Genomic DNA, 20,193 nt, shown 5'->3' with positions numbered 1-20,193 from the left:
TGCTGTAGATAGCTGTTTGTAAAACTAAACATTTCCTATGATATAAACAACCAAACTGACCAACACAATACAGCAGGAATCCTGCTGTAGATACTTGTTTGTAAAACTAAACATTTCCGATGATATAAACAACCAAACGGACCAACGCAATACAGCAGGAATCCTGCTGTAGATACCTGTTTGCAAAACTAAACATTTCCGATGATATCAACAACCAAACGGACCAAAACAATACAGCAGGAATCTTGCTGTAGATACCCGTAAGTAAAACTAAACATATCCGATGATATCAACAAATCAAGCAAACGGACCAATACAATACAGCAGGAATCTTGCTGTAGATACCCTGTTTAGTCAAACTAAACATTCCGATGATAACAAAACAACTAAACGGACCAAAACAATACAGCAGGAATCTTGCTGTAGATACCCGTTAGTAAAACTAAACATATCCGATGATATCAACAAACAAAGCAAACGGACCAATACAATACAGCAGGAATCTTGCTGTAGATACCTGTTTGTAAAACTAAACATTTCCGATGATATAAACAACTAAACGGACCAACACAATACAGCAGGAATCTTGCTGTAGATACCTGTTTGTAAAACTAAACATTTCCGATGATATAAAGAACTAAACGGACCAACACAATACAGCAGCAATCTTGCTGTAGATACCTGTTTGTAAAACTAAACATTCCGATTTTATCAACAACCAAACGGACCAACACAATACAGCAGCAATCCTGCTGTAGATACCTGTTTGTAAAACTAAACATTTCCGATGATATAAACAACCAAACGGACCAACACAATACAGCAGCAATCTTGCTGTAGATACCTGTTTGTAAAACTAAACATTTCCGATGATATAAAAACAACCAAACGGACCAACACAATACGGCAGGAATCTTGCTGTAGATACCTGTTTGTAAAACTAAACATTTCCGATGATATAAACAACTAAACGGACCAACACAATACAGCAGCAATCTTGCTGTAGATAGCTGTTTGTAAAACTAAACATTTCCGATGATATAAACAACCAAACGGACCAACACAATACAGCAGGAATCCTGCTGTAGATAGCTGTTTGTAAAACTAAACATTTCCGATGATATAAACAACCAAACGGACCAACACAATACAGCAGCAATCTTGCTGTAGATACCTGTTTGTAAAACTAAACATTTCCGATGATATAAACAACCAAACGGACCAACACAATACAGCAGCAATCTTGCTGTAGATACCTGTTTGTAAAACTAAACGTTCCGATGATATAAACAACTAAACGGACCAACACAATACAGCAGCAATCTTGCTGTAGATCTGTTTGTAAAACTAAACATTTCCGATGATATAAACAACCAACCTGATACGGATACAGCACAACACTAAAACTAAACATTTCCGATGATATCAAAACGTAGTAGCAGGAATCCTGCTGTAGATACCTGTTTGCAAAACTAAACATTTCCGATGATAAACAACTAAACGGACAAACACAACACAGCAGTAATCTTGGAGTAGATACCTGTTAGTAAAACTAAACATTCCCGATGATATAAACAACTAAACGGACCAACACAATGCAGCAGGAATCTTGCTGTAGATACCCGTTAGTCAAACTAAACATTTCCGATGATATAAACAACTAAACGGACCAAAACAATACAGCAGGAATCTTGCTGTAGATACCCGTTAGTAAAACTAAACATTTCCGATGATATCAACAACCAAACGGACCAACACAATACAGCAGCAATCTTGCTGTAGATACCCGTAAGTAAAACTAAACATTCCCGATGATATAAAGAACTAAACGGACCAACACAATACAGCAGGACTCTTGCTGTAGATACCCGTTAGTAAAACTAAACATTTCGATGATATCGTCAAATCAACCAAACGGACCAACACAATACAGCAGCAATCTTGATGTAGATAAATGTTTGTAGAACTAAACATTTCCGATGATAAACAACTAAACGGACAAACACAACACAGCAGTAATCTTGGAGTAGATACCTGTTTGTAAAACTAAACATTTCCGATCATATATACAAGAAAACGGACCAAACACAATACGGCAGGAATCTTGCTGTAGATACCCGTTTGTAAAACTAAACATTTCCGATGATATCAACAACCAAACGGACCAACACAATACAGCAGGAATCTTGCTGTAGATACCCGTTAGTAAAACTAAACATTTCCGATGATATCAACAACCAAACGGACCAACACAATACAGCAGCAATCTTGCTGTAGATACCCGTAAGTAAAACTAAACATTCCCGATGATATAAAGAACTAAACGGACCAACACAATACGGCAGCAATCTTGCTGTAGATACCCGTTAGTAAAACTAAACATTTCCGATGATATCAACAAATCAAGCAAACGGACCAATACAATACAGTAGGAATCTTGCTGTAAATACCTGTTTGTAAAACTAAACATATCCGATGATATCAACAAATCAAGCAAACGGACCAATACAACACAGTAGCAATCTTGCTGTAGATACCTGTTTGTAAAACTAAACATTTCCGATGATATCAACAAATCAAGCAAACGGACCAATACAATACAGTAGGAATCTTGCTGTAGATACCTGTTTGTAAAACTAAACATTTCCGATGATATAAACAACTAAACGGACCAACACAATACAGCAGGAATCTTGCTGTAGATACCTGTTTGTAAAACTAAACATTTCCCGATGATATAAAGAACTAAACGGACCAACACAATACAGCAGCAATCTTGCTGTAGATACCTGTTTGTAAAATTAAAACATTCCGATTTTATCAACAACCAAACGGACCAACACAATACAGCAGCAATCCTGCTGTAGATAGCTGCTTGTAAAACTAAACATTTCCGATGATATAAACAACCAAACGGACCAACACAATACAGCAGCAATCTTGCTGTAGATAGCTGTTTGTAAAACTAAACATTTCCGATGATATAAACAACCAAGCGGACCAACACAATACGGCAGGAATCCTGCTGTAGATACCTGTTTGTAAAACTAAACGTTCCAATGATATAAACAACTAAACGAACCAACACAATACAGCAGCAATCTTGCTGTAGATAGCTGTTTGTAAAACTAAACATTTCCTATGATATAAACAACCAAACTGACCAACACAATACAGCAGGAATCCTGCTGTAGATACTTGTTTGTAAAACTAAACATTTCCGATGATATAAACAACCAAACGGACAAACACAATACAGCAGCAATCTTGCTGTAGATACCTGTTTGTAAAATGAAAACATTCCGATGATATAAACAACCAAACGGACCAATACAATACAGCATCAATCTTGCTGTACGTAGTAGATACCTGTTTGTAAAACTAAACGTTCCGATGATATAAACAACTAAACGGACCAACACAATACAGTAGCAATCTTGCTGTAGATACATGTTTGTAAAACTAAACATTTCCGATGATATCAACAACCATACGGACCAACACAATACAGCATCAATCTTGCTGTACGTAGTAGATACCTGTTTGTAAAACTAAACATTTCCGATGATAAACAACTAAACGGACAAACACAACACAGCAGTAATCTTGGAGTAGATACCTGTTAGTAAAACTAAACATTTCCGATGATACAAGCAACTAAACGGATCAAAACAACACAGCAGCAATCTTGCTGTAGATACCTGTTTGTAAAACTAAACATTTCCGATCATATATACAAGAAAACGGACCAAACACAATACGGCAGGAATCTTGCTGTAGATACCCGTTTGTAAAACTAAACACTTCCGATGATATCAACAACCAAACGGACCAACACAATACAGCAGCAATCCTGCTGTAGATAGCTGCTTGTAAAACTAAACATTTCCGATGATATAAACAACCAAACGGACCAACACAATACAGCAGCAATCTTGCTGTAGATAGCTGTTTGTAAAACTAAACATTTCCGATGATATAAACAACCAAACGGACCAACACAATACGGCAGGAATCCTGCTGTAGATACCTGTTTGTAAAACTAAACGTTCCGATGATATAAACAACTAAACGAACCAACACAATACAGCAGCAATCTTGCTGTAGATAGCTGTTTGTAAAACTAAACATTTCCTATGATATAAACAACCAAACTGACCAACACAATACAGCAGGAATCCTGCTGTAGATACTTGTTTGTAAAACTAAACATTTCCGATGATATAAACAACCAAACGGACCAACACAATACAGCAGGAATCCTGCTGTAGATGCCTGTTTGCAAAACTAAACATTTCCGATGATATAAACAACCAAACGGACAAACACAATACAGCAGCAATCTTGCTGTAGATACCTGTTTGTAAAATGAAAACATTCCGATGATATAAACAACCAAACGGACCAATACAATACAGCATCAATCTTGCTGTACGTAGTAGATACCTGTTTGTAAAACTAAACGTTCCGATGATATAAACAACTAAACGGACCAACACAATACAGTAGCAACAGATACAGCATTTCGATGATATCAACAACCATACGGACCAACACAATACAGCATCAATCTTGCTGTACGTAGTAGATACCTGTTTGTAAAACTAAACTTTCCGATGATATAAACAACTAAACGGACCAATACAATACAGCATCAATCTTGCTGTACGTAGTAGATACCTGTTTGTAAAACTAAACTTTCCGATGATATAAACAACTAAACGGACCTACACAACACGGCAGCAATCTTGCTGTAGAGACCCGTTAGTAACACAAAAACATTTCCGATGATATCAACAAATCAACCAAACGGACCAACACAATACAGCAGGAATCTTGCTGTAGATACCCGTTAGTAAAACTAAACTTTTCCGATGATATCGTCAAATCAACCAAACGGACCGACACAATACGGCAGGAAGCCTGCTGTAGATACCTGTTTGTAAATCTAAAACCTTCCGATGATATAAACAACCAAACGGACCAATACAATACAGGAGCAATCTTACTGTAGATACCTGTTTGTAAAACTAAACTTTCAGATGATATAAACAACTAAAGGGACCAACTCAATACATCAGCAATTTTGCTGTAGATAGCTGTTTGTAAAACTAAACATTTCCGATGATATCAACAACTAAACGGACCAACACAATACAGCAGGAATCCTGCTGTAGATAGCTGTTTGTAAAACTAAACATTTCCGATGATATAAACAACCAAACGGACCAACACAATACAAGCAGGAATCCTGCTGTAGATACATGTTTGTAAATCTAAACATTTCCGATGATATAAACAACCAAACGGACCAACACAATACAGCAGCAATCTTGCTGCGTGCGGCGTTAAACAATACTAAAACATATGTAATTGTAATAACACCTACCTCCTTAAGAACGCTTAACAGCTATGCAGTCGGTAGGAGTGCGGTAATGTGTTCTTGGTCGAGGATGTATATACCCCAACTAACCTAGCAAGTATGTATGCAAGCCAGTGTGTGTCATAACGAAATGTATATGCATGGATGGATAGGCCCTTTATCATACATCTGTCATCAGCTTGCTACATGACTCTCGACCAAGCATAGGTCACACTCACAATAGGAGGCACTCGATTCACCCCAGCCCCAGGTTATGTCGAGTTGGGAACAGACAGTGTTGAAATCGCATTCGCTTGTTTCTCTAGATTACGTGTCTTTCACACCACACTCTGGACCAGTAGGGATTTCATGTACACTGAACCCTGGTTATAATGCCCTTGGTTATAATGCCATCCTGGATATAATGCCATGTTTTTGCCAGAACGGATTTCCTGCCCTTATAATTCCCTGGTTATAATGCCAAACTGGATATAATGCCATTTGCCAATGGTTTTTGGAACGAAAGTAATTTTCCCCCTAGCTGCATGTAGTATACATACCTAACTGAAATGACTCAAATTATTTGACCAAACTCTTTAGTGCTTTAAGTGGTAATGTAATACCAGATGGGATAACACATGTGACTGGCTGCTACCTACAACAAGTCACCTGCAGCCCCTAGACGCTGGGATTGATTATCCAGTCATTCAAGGCTCATTACAGGAGACATAAACTATATCACCTTGTTGATTGCATAGGGCCTCTAACTGCCCTACCTGGTCGCTCGATCATAGAGACAATATCACATGTTGACAAACTTGAACCGTGTGTGAAAACCGCAGTTTCAAAGTGTGATGATGTTAAGTCTGAGGCACAGAAGCTGAATTATACACAGAGAGAACTAGAAAGTTTGTACACTTAAGATCGTGACAGAACTACGAGAGATTTTGATGATGTTTTCTATGACATTGATATATATCAAGATCAGACAGATATGAAGGACGTAGTAATTGATCTCAAGACTCGACCTATGGGAAACAATCTGTTATTTCTTGGAATATCAGAAATGGCAGGAGAAAACCCAAGAGATATCGTGAACACATTTATTACAAAATGATCTGTTACGGGGGTGCGGGGGGTACAGGACTGGGCCACGTAACGTCACATAAACCTCGCACCATAGTTGAAAATTGCCAGTCGTGACGAGTGCTGGGAGATTTTGACCAGCAAAAAAGGCACTCAAAAATACCAATTGAAATTGTACAGAGGCGAAAAGAACTGATGCCAATGTTCAAAGAAGCAAAGAGGCGAGCTATGCGGGCCAATCCGACAGTGGACAGACTGTACAGCGAAGGACGACGCTATTATCCTTGTGACAATCCTTTTTGAAACCTGTGCGGATATCGACGGTCCATCTAACAGAATGTCTTGTGCTCATGTTGCAAGACAAACCGACAGTCCACCAAACAAGGTACCGAGAATCGATCAGATTCAAAATCAGGACTGATCTGACGATGAAAGTCAACAATTCCGTGACCTGCAGAACACGGAAAATACTTCTACAACATGACAGCGCGACATAATTGGAACGACGCGATGGAAGAATGCGGGTGTACAGACGTCGACGTGAACGTTTCGCCGACGCTTGCGTTCCCCAGGTGGACAGATTCGGCGGGAACAGTGTTATGATGTGGGGAGCGATCACCTGCCTTAGGAGAAGTGATTGCTGATGATCCAGGGCAACCTGACAGCTCAACGGTACTATGACGAAATCCTACGACCACACTTCCTTCCAATCATTGATCGCAAGAGGGAGTTGTTTCAACAGGACAATGCCACACAGCACGTCACACTAGAGACTTCCTCCAGAACCACAACATCAATGTGCTCCCCTGGCCTTCAAGATCACCGGACTTAAACCCGACCAAACATCTGTGGGATGCTGGGTGCGACGCCTTAACCCTCAGCCCCAGACACTTCAGCAACTCGCACCGGCACTACAGGCAGAGTGGGCTGCGATTGGGCAACACGAGATTCTGAGACTTATTCGTTCAATGCCGAGGTGATGCCGTGCAGTTCTGGATGTCCACGGTGGTCACACCAGGTATTGACTTCAGCGCCATGCACCACACGTCTCCATGTGACACTCACACTGACTTTCCTCGAGTTGGTGCCAAAGACGGATAAGTCTGCATTCCCAGTCTGCAATTTCGCTATATTTCATTGACTCATAAAGCCTACAAGATGTTTCAAACTAAACATAAAAATACAGGTGAAATTCCTATATGAGTTTCTTTTTTGGGAGAGTATATATTGTAGAAGTATATATGTTGTAGAAGAACGACGTCCCATATTGACGGTGTCCACTACCGATACGATGGTGTCCACTGATATCACTGATATATTGTAGAAGAAACGTACCATGTCGATGGTGTCCACTCGATACGACTGATATTGCATACATTAGAAGAAACGTGCCATGTTGACGGTGTCCACTTGATACGACTGATATCACATATATTGTAGAAGAAACGTGCCATGTTGACGGTGTCCACTCGATACGACTGTTATCACATATATTGTAGAACAAACGTCCCATGTAGACGGTGTCCACTCGATACGACTGTTATCACATATATTGTAGAACAAACGTCCCATGTTGACGGTGTCCACCCGATACGACTGTTATCACATATATTGTAGAACAAACGTCCCATGTTGACGGGTGTCCACTTGATACGACTGACATCACATATACACTAAGCGCCAAAAGAAACGTTACGCTCCTACCTTCATGAATTATTTCAAAACTTTCAAAGATATGTCTCATCAGACGAATATGGATATTCTACGGTCAGTCCATCAATTCATTATTACATCAAAACGTTTTGATTCATAAAGTTTTGTAGCTTCTCTTATATTTTTTATTTGTATCAACTGGCCACGAAACTGAACCAAGATAAATTGTTGATATCCATGATTGTTATTATTCAGAGATAACTTGTTATAACCACTATAAATATGTATTTTGCACAAATGTGAACCTTCACATGTATTATGGAGCGGCATTAATATAAGCCATTTAGGCTTGTTTGCCAATCCTTTTCTTTCTTCTTGAATAGAATAAAATATGTTTAAACCATATGTTAGAAGGTATTAGTTTAAACGAAAGCTTAACAACACAGCTTTATGCAAATCACGAAAAACAATTCTCAAATGCATTCATATTTAGGTGAAATGCATCTTTTTCAGAAAAGTTAAATTGTTCTTTTTCGTCCATGTCGAAATAAACCAATAACAATGATTTAGATGTCCTAAAGCAAGGTTGAAATAAAATTCTGCTTTGAGACAAAGATAAACCATTTAAAGTCACCATTTTCAACTATTAAAACAAGAAACAACTGTTGTAGAGTGTGTAAAATTGTTTAATAATCACTCCTATGATTTCAGTCTTTTAAAACATTTTCTGCTAATTTACATTAGTGAAAACAAGTAAAACGTGTCTTTGATATCGTGATAAAATGTACAGGAACATCTAAAATTATCTTTGTTAACATTTTTGCTTGCAATGTAACATTTTTCCATTTCCTGTTTACACATAGCAATATCAATCGCCAAAACGCAGCAATTTTCAGGCAGTATTTGCAGCCATTTCACATGTAGAGTGATTCTATCGCGTATAAAGAGAGACTAGAATGCATGATATGATACATAAGTACGAGAATTATGCTACGAGTAACAGCTGAAGAAAAGAGAAAGAGCCATTGGGATGGTGCAGATGGGGTCGACATACAATGCTGTTGCCAACGCCACCGTATCACGGTTATTAGACTTATTCAGCGCTTCAGACAGACTGGGGTCACCGCAGACAGACCAAGAAATGAACGTCCACGCATCACAACGCCAGCTGAAGATAGGTACCTCCGTCATTAAGGAAGGATGGTAACGTTTCTTTTGGCGTTTTGTGTATTGTAGAACAAACGTCCCATGTAGACGGTGTCCACTCGATACAACTGATATAACATATATTGTAGAACAAACGTCCCATGTTGACGGTGTCCACCCGATACGACTGATATAACATATATTGTAGAACAAACGTCCATGTTGACGGGCGTCCACTTAATACGACTGATATCACATATATTGTAGAAGAAACGCCCAATGTTGACAAGCACGATGGCACACCATATGCCGAGCAACCGAGCTTGACAACCGAGCTTGACAAACTGATTCAAATGCCTTTCAGGCGACCTCCTTTCAAACCTACAGTGGTGAGTTTAAGTATGAGCAAACATTACCTTAATGGTTCCGGGTTAGTTGAACTGAACAACTGTTTTGTATCTGCAGTAAAACTTAGCTGTCTATCCTACTTTGTTCTGAATGGTTTCATGCATGATTGTTTGTGATGCTGCTAGTCCCAGGGATATACCGTGTACACAGACATCTTTTGTGTAAGGGTCGGTTTGTAAGTCGACAAAACTTGAAAGAAAGAAAATTTGACGATATGAAATATTTATCAGCAACAGGATTGGTGGAGAGGATTTACTTGCCCTTGTGCGTTGGGGCGGTGGGGTAACCTAGTGGTTAAAGCGTTCGCTCGTCACTCAGCCAGTCAGCCAGTCAGCCCTTGTGCGTGAATATGCTTCTCACTGAACGGTTCTTTGTTAGTATTACCTATTGCTTCATATCGTTAAACATAACAGGATCTAGGTGGGGTATGGTGTTAGCATACATCAACATAAATTATATGCATCTACCCGAGTTGTATATATCTACCCAGATTGTATAATCTCCTCGTATTGTACACATCTACATCTACACAGATTGTATAATCTCCTCGTATCGTATACATCTACATCTACACAGATTGTATAATCTCCTTGTATTGTACACATCTACATCTACACAGATTGTATAATCTCCTCGTATCGTATACATCTATCCGAGTTATATACATCTACCCAAAATGCATAATGTCCTCTTATTGTATACATCTACCCGAGTTGTACATATCTACCCAGATTGTATAATCTCCTCTTATTGTATATATGTATCCTGGTGGTAGTCGACTCTTTCTAATGCATACATCTATCTGTAGACGGCTACAACACGGTGGTGTAAAGATCAGGAGAATGTATCATACAAGACGGTAGACGGCCACAACACGGTGGTATAAAGATCAGGAGAATGTATCATGCAAGATGGTAGAATACTACACGAGGTCTCATTACATAGGAATTATACGAAACGATTTACCTTCCTATGGTATCTGACCGCCTCCGTAGTGTAGTGGTTAGAGCGTCCGCCCGGAGAGCGGAAGGTCGCAGGTTCGATCCCCGACCGCGTCATACCAAAAGACGTTAAAATATGGTACTTGTTGGTCCCTGCCTGGCGCTCGGCATTAATGGGTACAACAAGGACTGGTCGACTCGGAGTCAGTATAATGTGTGTGAGTGGGGTATTCATGCTTCACTGCGGCATGGTATCTCAGTGGGCTAGCACTATAAAACCAGCTTCAGTCTGGGCTAGTACAAGCAGCCGCACATACACATACACATGCATGCGAGTCGTCATATGAGCGAAATATTCTCAAGCACGACGTTAAACCCAATTTCACCTCACCTCCTATGGTATCTGACCGAGTGAAATTCCGTGTGTTCCGAGGTCACGAGTTTTGTAGAATTCGTATGTAATGAGACCGCGTGTTGTATTTTATTCATTACCCACGTTTTACATGCATAAAATTGGCAAAATAGCGAATTTTTGTTATCTGTATGCTTTTAAACTAAAACCGGTGCTATAAATAGGTTTTGTTGAAGACTAACTTTGCACTTCACTAGTTATTCCTGATTATGTGCAATTGAAATTAGTTCTTATTTGTTTTACATAATAAGGAAGACAAAATGCTTTAAAATTTTAACATCAACAAACACTTATTTCTCATCATAGATGGATAACGAACTATCAACTCACCTTAATTTTGGGTCGGTCACTGGACGTGAAGTGGAATTCTCACGCTTTCCCTCTACCTGGCAGTGGTTGCTACTAGTGTTGGGAATTGGTTAAAATCTCATAATTGATGATTGGTTTATTACAACCGATCAATCATCGAAAAAAATTGGTTAGCGTCATTAATGAAATTTGTTAATGCACATTAAAAATAAGGAAAAACATGTAGTTTTGGGGTGGGGGGGGGGTGGCAAAATTTCACATCTCCAAAGGATGACTAGTATGTCAGGAACAAAAATTTCTTGGAGTCTTTAAGATATATTCAATCATGACTTGAAACGAGCTTGTAGTGCTTATGACATGTAACAGACAAAACCAACCTTGTGAAAAATATTGTTTTTGAAAACAAGTGTTCCAGAATTGTTTGTGTTCGATTACGAGAAAACATGATCGATTGCTTGGTCATTTAGTCACTGCGACCAGTCTTTGATTATTTCAATTAATCGGACCACCACTAGTTGTTACCAAAGTTAATGTTAATTGTTCCAGTGTCAGTGAAGGCCTAGTAGATCTACCAGCAGTGACTGCATTGGACTGAGACGGCATGGTTTGCGGAAGGGCAAGGTCACCATTATAGGAAATGATGTTGCTCAGCTGACAGTGCTGAACAGCTGTCATACTGGTGTAATTGTTCACGTTATGAACGTTTTCGTGTCCAAAAATCTGCATTATTTCAGTACCAGCAACACCACTGGAACGAAGAGACTGAATCAAGGTCTTATTAGCTGAATGGTTTGTCAAACGTTTGCCGGTAATGCCAGCTGAACTAGCCATTCTCCTCATTATAGATCCAATTCTATTTTTGCCAACGGGAACGTGTTTAAAACCATAGGGACTTGTGGCGAAATAGAAAGGTGTGTCAGGAGAGTGGTAATCTCTAGGACGGAGACTGGCGTACAACTTGTACAGAAATACGGGACAGCGAGCGTCGTTCGTGACCCATGCACGGGGAGCGATGTCTCATACGTTGCGGGTGTCACTACCGGTGCGGGTTTTAGTTTGGCGTTCATTATACTCCAAGAACTCCACTCCATTGGAATCCACTCCATGTTTGCAATTGAATGAGCAATCATAGTTGAAAGTACTTTCGTCATTTACCTCCTAAAAGAAGTTATCGTTCATCAGTTCTTCCAAAATATCCTCCGGTGGGGAAAGCTGATCATTGTTAGTGAGAAGGGCCATTGATACAGTTTCAGGAACCACTGTAAGGCTATGTCTGTGCACTGGCCTTATTTCGCCATCCCAAGTTTTGATATTGAACACACTGAATGTTCCGAGAAGTTTAACGATGGAAGTGACTCTTCTTCGAACTGTTCCATCGATTTTGACGGTGTCGTTAACACGAACGGAAGTCGCCATGTTTTGCAAAGACATCGTCATCAGGATAACACAGCAGGCGAACTTTTATTTATTTTCATAAACTGTAAATTAGTTAGAATTTGTGATTGATACGTATAATCATGATCTTGTAGTGTTAACATTTACCTATTTATGTCTTTTAAAAAAAAAGATATTTTCAAGTAATCACGATCACGTGCGATGTCTCGTCTAACTTAATTGACGTAACAAAAGTTGTAGAATAAATGAATGAAAGTAGTTCCGTCACAACGTGACCTAAGTTAGAGGTTATCGGTTATCCAATCAAATCGTTAGGATGCTAGGTCAAGTCGTTACGGCACAGGTCCACGCGATACGACACTCGTATGACGTACGATATTAGTATGCAAAAACCCATACGTTGACCACGTTTTTTGTTGTTTTTGTTTTGTTGTTGTTTTTGTACAACCGAAAAACGAAAATGCGCGAAAATGTAAATTAGTATTTGATGAGATGGGCAGGGTTAGCCATTTAGCTGGAATATTAGTGACTTCGGCGTTAAACAACCAACCAACCAACCAACCATTTTGTCACAAACATCAGTTTCGTGAGTTTCTTGTTCACTGGTTACGCAGTGGTAGATATTACTATAAGTTTTCTCAGGGTTCACAGATTTCGAAGCAACACTGTTGTGCGTCACAATATTCTAAGTTGCTTGAAACGTTTATTTAAACGTCTTGAATGTATGACAGGCATTCTTAGTTCTGGGTAAATATTTGATTTCAAAACATACACTAAATAACGCCATGAATGGTGATTTAGTAATGTGTCAAAAAAGGAGAGATATATCATGCATTCAGCTTTCAGTACTTTTGCCTTCCCTACAATGAATGAATAACATCTTAGAAGAGGGAATTTCAGACATAATCTTCAAAGCGCATTCATGTTCATGCATATGGATATTTTCTTAATCAATGCTCGGGTCCCAGGTAACACACTACGTTTTCACAGCGTTATGGGAAGGTTGTAGATTGGTGACGTCATGACATAACGTTGTTGGAAGGTTGTAGGATGGTGACGTCATGACACAACGTTGTGGGAAAGTTGTAGACTGGTAACGTGATGACACAACGTTGTGGGAAGGTTGTAGATTGGTAACGCCATGACATAACGTTGTGGGAAGGTTGTAGATTGGTAACGTCATGACATAACGTTGTGGGAAGGTTGTAGGTTGGTAACGACATGACACAACGTTGTGGGAAGGTTGTAGATTGGTTACGTCATGACACAACGTTGTGGGAAGGTTGTAGATTGGTAACGCCATGACATAACGTTGTGGGAAGGTTGTAGGTTGGTAACGACATGACACAACGTTGTGGGAAGGTTGTAGATTGGTTACGTCATGACACAACGTTGTGGGAAGGTTGTAGATTGGTAACGCCATGACATAACGTTGTGGGAAGGTTGTAGACTTGTAACGTCATGACACAACGTTAAGGGAAGGTTGTAGATTGGTAAAACTATGACATAACGTTGTGGGAAGGTTGTAGATTGGTGACGTCATGGCACAACGTTGTGGGAAGGTTGTAGACTGGTGACGTCATGACACAACGTTGTGGGAAGGTTGTAGACTTGTAACGTCATGATACAACGTTGTGGAAAGGTTGTAGATTGGTAACGTCATGACATAACGTTGTGGGAAGGTTGTAGACTGGTGACGTCATGACACAACGTTAAGGGAAGGTTGTAGATTGGTAACACTATGACACAACTTGGGAAGGTTGTAGATTGGTAACGTAATGACATAACGTTGTGGGAAGGTTGTAGATTAGTAACATCATGACATAACGTTGTGGGAAGGTTGTAGATTGGTAACGTCATGACATAACGTTGTGGGAAGGGTGCAGACTGGTAACGTCATGACACAACATTGTCACAACTTTGAAATTACGTCACTGTGCAACGTTATGTCACAGCGTGATAACAACGTTGTAAATATACGTAGAGGAACCATTATGCGTTGGGCTCCTCACAACGTTACAACGTTTCTTATAACTTGGTGTCACAATAGAGTTTTCTGTAATGCTTTTCACTTTGAGATTCTTTCTTCACTATTCAGCTACAGCTTCAGAAAACACGACCAAAACAACATGTGAATTTTAAAAAGGGAAGTCCTGCTTTGTTTCATACGTACTGTTCACTATTGGGAAAACTGTTCAACTATTAACGTTAAATAGATCGTTAAGACAACGTAAAATACGTTAACATCAAATAATTTAACCTTGTGGCGACGTAAAAATGACGTATCACAACGTCAAGCCACAACGTTGAGACAACGTAAATGGGAGTCCATAAAATAACGTTGTAACAACGAAAGCATAACGTTTTGACAACGTGGAATTGTTACCTAGGGTTGAAGAAGAGGGACATTTATATCACCTTTTATGTAGAACAGTAGCAAGCCTAAATGTACCCGCACATTCACTGATGGCTTGGGAGTGCATTTACGTATTGGATTTGATGAACGAAGATACTGTGGAAAGACAATCGATATACTTTGACTGTCATACAATGTGGTTAAGCTGTATCTAGAACTATGAACAATGCAATAATAACACTATTTTTAGTGCTGTGTATACAAACTGTATGGCACCATACAATAGGCTGTGCTCGAGAATACTATTAGCAAGAAAATATGACTCGGCAAACACGTACAGCTTCTGGCGACTGTGTAAAGACCCACTCTGGACTCCCTGGCAGGTAACACTGACACCCCAAAACAGTAACAAACGAAGAATGATATCACGGCGTACCGACATGCCCTGGAGAAATCAAACGGGTTTCATGTGATCACACAGTGGCGAGGACGTATTGACTAATACTCGACATTGTGTGACACAACACGAGTTGTATGACTGAACATTGCGCGGTTGTTTTTTTTTGCGGTAGGTTGATTCGTCTGGAATGTCAGTATATTGTAACGAAGCCTCACTGCACTTTGGCCACGAAAGGTAGTGCTGGCGAAAAGATATCGCTCAAGACAGGATATTTTGACAGCCTCAAATCTCTCGTAAGTTGTTATTTGTATCATTTTCCTTCTCCTATTTTTCTTGCTCATAACATAGAAGAGAGAAGATTGTGTTAAAGTGTGGCCGAGTAATAATGATAATTATAATAGTCCACTTTTATGGCATCATTCCAGGATGAATATCTTGTTCAAGGCGCTATTATTATTATTATTATTACTCCGGATATCCCAAGCTGCCTGTGAGGCGCTAGAAGGTTAATAGTACTGAAGTACATCATATCATGTTTCATTGCCATCGTTAGTGGATTTTTCTCACCAGTTTACTCTCTGGAACCATTCAAAATTACATTTTGTGGATCAGTTTATATATAGTTAATTATTCTTACTGAGTATCAGTTAAGTATATGTATGTAACTTTTGAATAATTAAATATAGGTTATCACGTGAGTGTGTTTTGGGATGGTTAATACCCTGCATTAGGAATAAACATCGTATTTAGCGAGCTTTGGCAAAGAATGAAACTAAACTTCGTGAATATGCACAGTATCTATGACGTCGCAAATATGTGCGTTACGTCACAAGTTCGCGGACACAATTTTCCACTGATCACTCAATTGGCTGTGCCGTCTGCTCGGTAACACTGACGTTCGGTTGGGGAACTGGTGTTGGTATATTCGTAAGCCTATAAAGTTCTATCTTCGCTTCGTAATTCACTCCATCTATCAATACCAGACATGCATTTTCTTGGATCAGAGCACTAACAGTACCGTAACCAGTATCGTCAATCCGGACACGATCGCCGATGGATGGGCGTGACGCCATGTTTGCATACTCTGTGGAAGTAGTCCCTACAATTTGCATATGACCTCTCTAATTTGCATCGATATCCGTTACATGACCCCAACGGACACCGAAAATATCCGTTGGCTTTGACCTGCCGAGAACGCTATCCATTGATAAAAATGGAATCTTGTGACATTGCAAGTTGTTGTAAATATCATTCTAGAATCGATCGAAACCTAATGACCTGACAGAAAGATGATTGTCAGTTGGTGATCCACTGTAAACATATATTGTCAGCGTCAGAGATAAGCCGGTATTGAATTTGAGCCGAAACAGATTACACTTTGCGTAGCAGGCACAATAGTGTCTGGACAAGATCCGTCAATGTACAATACTTTCAACCAACAGTTTTTTTTGCGGTTTGAATTGATCGCTAGCAACAATTGTCGGTTGTATAAGACGACACCATTTAGCATTTATAAGGGCTGAACATGAATCAAAGATTTTTTATGTCAACTTTCTTATTTGTTTCACCTGCAGAAGGTGTCATAATTACCCCTCGAAACGTCATGTTTAACACAACATTAAGCTATATTAACAAAATCGTTAACTCATTACAAACAACATTAAAATAACCTAAATATCAAAGTATTTCTGCTTCCAGGTGTTTTGTTCATACAATACTATAGTGATATAAATGTTACTTCTTTGAGAGGCATTTTAGAAGTTGTAAAGATGAAGGAAAACCAAATTCTATGGATAGTCAACTTCGTTATTGCAATAGGTGCGACGTTTCCATGTAGGTACTAACACCGTTACCTAACGTAGTGATACAAAGAGTTGAAAAAAGGAGATATATACATAGCTGCATGGTGAGTATATACAATTGACTAGGTTGATGTACAATGGATTGCTAATTAGTGATTTGAGCAGAGTAGGTTGGTGAGTTTATGGACAAGAAGTCGACATTTTGAAATTTCGCTATGGACACGAAGTCGACCCGCGCTAAACTTTGATGTTGAATATGAATGTTTTATATGTTCTTTTCCGTTTATCTTCTGAGGTTCTGCGTATGAAGAGATTGACGCAAGATGGCCATTCGGCGTGTCAGGACTGCCTATGGTTTGTAACACGTTTGATTCACCGTTTCAGTATTTGAAACATTGAAGGCATTCTGACAACGTTATAAGCAAGTGTTTATCGATGAGTGAGTGAGTGAGTTTAGCTTTACGCCGCACTCAGCAATATTCCAGCTATATGGCGGCGGTCTGTAATTAATCGAGTCTGGACCAGACAATCCAGTGATCAACAGCAAGTCCATCGATCTGCGTAATAGTCAACTAAGACAGCGAGCCTGACCACCCGATCCCGTCAGTCGCCTCTTACGACAAGCATGGGTTATTGAAGATCAATATTCTAACCCGGACCTTCACGGGTCGTTTATCGATGATATTATCTCGCAAATGTAAACGTATTTTCCACGTATGGTGGCTAAAGCACTCACAGACAAGGCAATTGTTCATCTGAAAAACACAGGAACATACGATACCAGCCAAAACAATGAATATATCACTGGACATCTTTTATGTCGCATGTGCGTCCATTTTTTGAAATGTCAACAACAACAATAAACAAGAAAACTATAACCTCGATCTCAGATATACACTTACTCTACCTAAAGTACATGTGTACATATCTACACTTACCTTGCCCATTGTGAATTAACTATATCTATACTTGCCCTCTCCCAAGTACGTATTTATCTACACTTACACTGTATATATATACACTCTTACCCTGTCTTATATACATACTTATTTATAAACACTTACTCTGTCTCAAGCACATGTATATCTACAATTACCCAGTCTCAAATACATCTACATATCTTCACTTAGCTGTCTAAAGTAGACATATATATACACTTAGAGTGTCTAAAGTATGTATATATCTGAACTTACCCTGTCTGAAATACATATATATTTACATTGACCCTGTCTAAACTACATGCATATCTACATTTAGGCTGTCTAAACACATACATCTACACTTTCCCGGTATAAAGTACTTATTTATCTACGCTTACCTTGTCTCAAGAACATATTTATCTACACCTACATGCATATTTATCTACAAATTTAGAGTTATCTCCTTCCATCGATTTGCATTCGCAAATAGTCGGTGATGCCCGTACATCATACGTGACTCAATGATTCGAGATAAAGAATGACTAACACGAAGTACCAGAATTACAACAGTTCGGCATTTTCAGCGGGTAACATTAAAAAGATATTCGCTTATGATCGTGGTACAATAAAAATAAAAGAAGTGCGCTCAGCCATTCAGGAAATGACATTTATATTTGAGGTAAGATAAATATTTTTTTACACCTGGACAAAAGTTAAGCAACACCCTATATTTTTCTGAGTGATCACTTTGAGATTGTGGGAAATTTTCATGAGTGTTATAAACAATCAAACAAACGTCTTTTTTATAGCAGATGACAAAGGCAAACTATGACCAACTGATTTTTACTGATTTTAAGTGCGTACACTGAAACATTGAAACTTTGCTGAATGGTACATTTCAACAGAAAAATTAACATGATAAAACTATCCTCAATGCGGGTAAATTAGGCAAAGCACTGACCATATTAGGTGTTAGAAATGTTCATTGTCCATTTGCAAGTTATTCTGAGCAAGGAAAACTTAATATCGTGTGTAGGATCCACGGACATTGATGACTGCTTGGAACCTCCGTCTCATACTCTGTACAATTCTTTGAATGCATCAACCTGTTCCTTTCTGCATGAAGTGCTGCTTTCAGCTGAGCCAGATTCTGTACTGGGGGATCACGGTTCCTGATTGTCGGGTTCAGATCCGGACTACAAGCTGGGCAAGGGAGGGTGGTGATGGCTTCTTGTCACAATAACTCGGTTACCGCTATGGCTTTGTGTGGTCTAGCATTGTCGTCCATGTAGACAGGTCTTGTGCGCAGAGGGTGGTTATCGGAATGAGGGATAACAACTGGACATAAGATGGCATCCTGATATTGTTGACCACTAAGGTTCCCTCTGACTGTCACAAGAGGCAACTTGCAGTCGTAGGATACACAACCCCAGATCATGACTGATCACCCTCCACATGATCCCCAAATCCATATATATATATATATATATTCCAGTACACTTACCCTAGTCGTAAGTACATGTACATATATATGTATACTTACCCTGTCTCAAGTACAAATATATCTAAACTTACCCCGTTTAAAGTACATTTAATATATACACACTTACTAGGCCTAAATCTCGCAATAAATGAAGTCAATCCTGATTAGTTATGTCTTGTATCTATACTTACTCTGCCGAATGCACGAGTCATGTTTGTTTTGCGAAAACTGAACCTAGATAATTTGGTCCGTTTTAGTTTACACTTGCAAAAGACATCATCAACACCATAGAACACCATCGATTTTTCAGAGAAACAATTTTCAATGGGGATAACAGGAAAAACAGCTGTGACAATAATAATAATAATGAAGTGTACAATGTATCATAATATACTGAACCACAAAAGAAATGTCGCACCAATAGTGGTTTCTTACAGCACACACTTTAATTCACTCTAATTAGCAATCAAAACGGAGGGACTGAGTTCAAACTTGACAATTATGGTTAACACATTTTCGG

At 39.1% G+C, this 20,193-nt stretch overlaps 1 protein-coding gene across 9 annotated transcripts in view; it reads right to left on the bottom strand.

Annotated features, from left to right (window-relative positions):
- LOC124280162 overlaps positions 1 to 5,489 on the bottom strand; it is a 66,014-nt gene extending 60,525 nt beyond the window's left edge. For 4 of the 9 annotated variants that reach the window (XR_006899595.1, XM_046716051.1, XM_046716056.1 and 1 more), the window contains exon 1: positions 5,390 to 5,488. The gene's annotated coding sequence lies outside the window, so the exon portion shown is untranslated. Of the gene's footprint in view, positions 1 to 5,389 lie in introns of all 9 variants that reach the window. The other 5 variants (XM_046716053.1, XM_046716055.1, XM_046716052.1 and 2 more) reach the window with 2 other exon arrangements.
- Between the last annotated feature and the right edge of the window lie 14,704 nt (positions 5,490 to 20,193).

This window comes from Haliotis rubra, unplaced genomic scaffold, assembly GCF_003918875.1.
Source record: "Haliotis rubra isolate DU_JTF1 unplaced genomic scaffold, ASM391887v1 Scf261, whole genome shotgun sequence".
Lineage (NCBI taxonomy): Eukaryota > Metazoa > Mollusca > Gastropoda > Lepetellida > Haliotidae > Haliotis > Haliotis rubra.
This window is presented reverse-complemented; position numbering and strand designations above follow the sequence as displayed.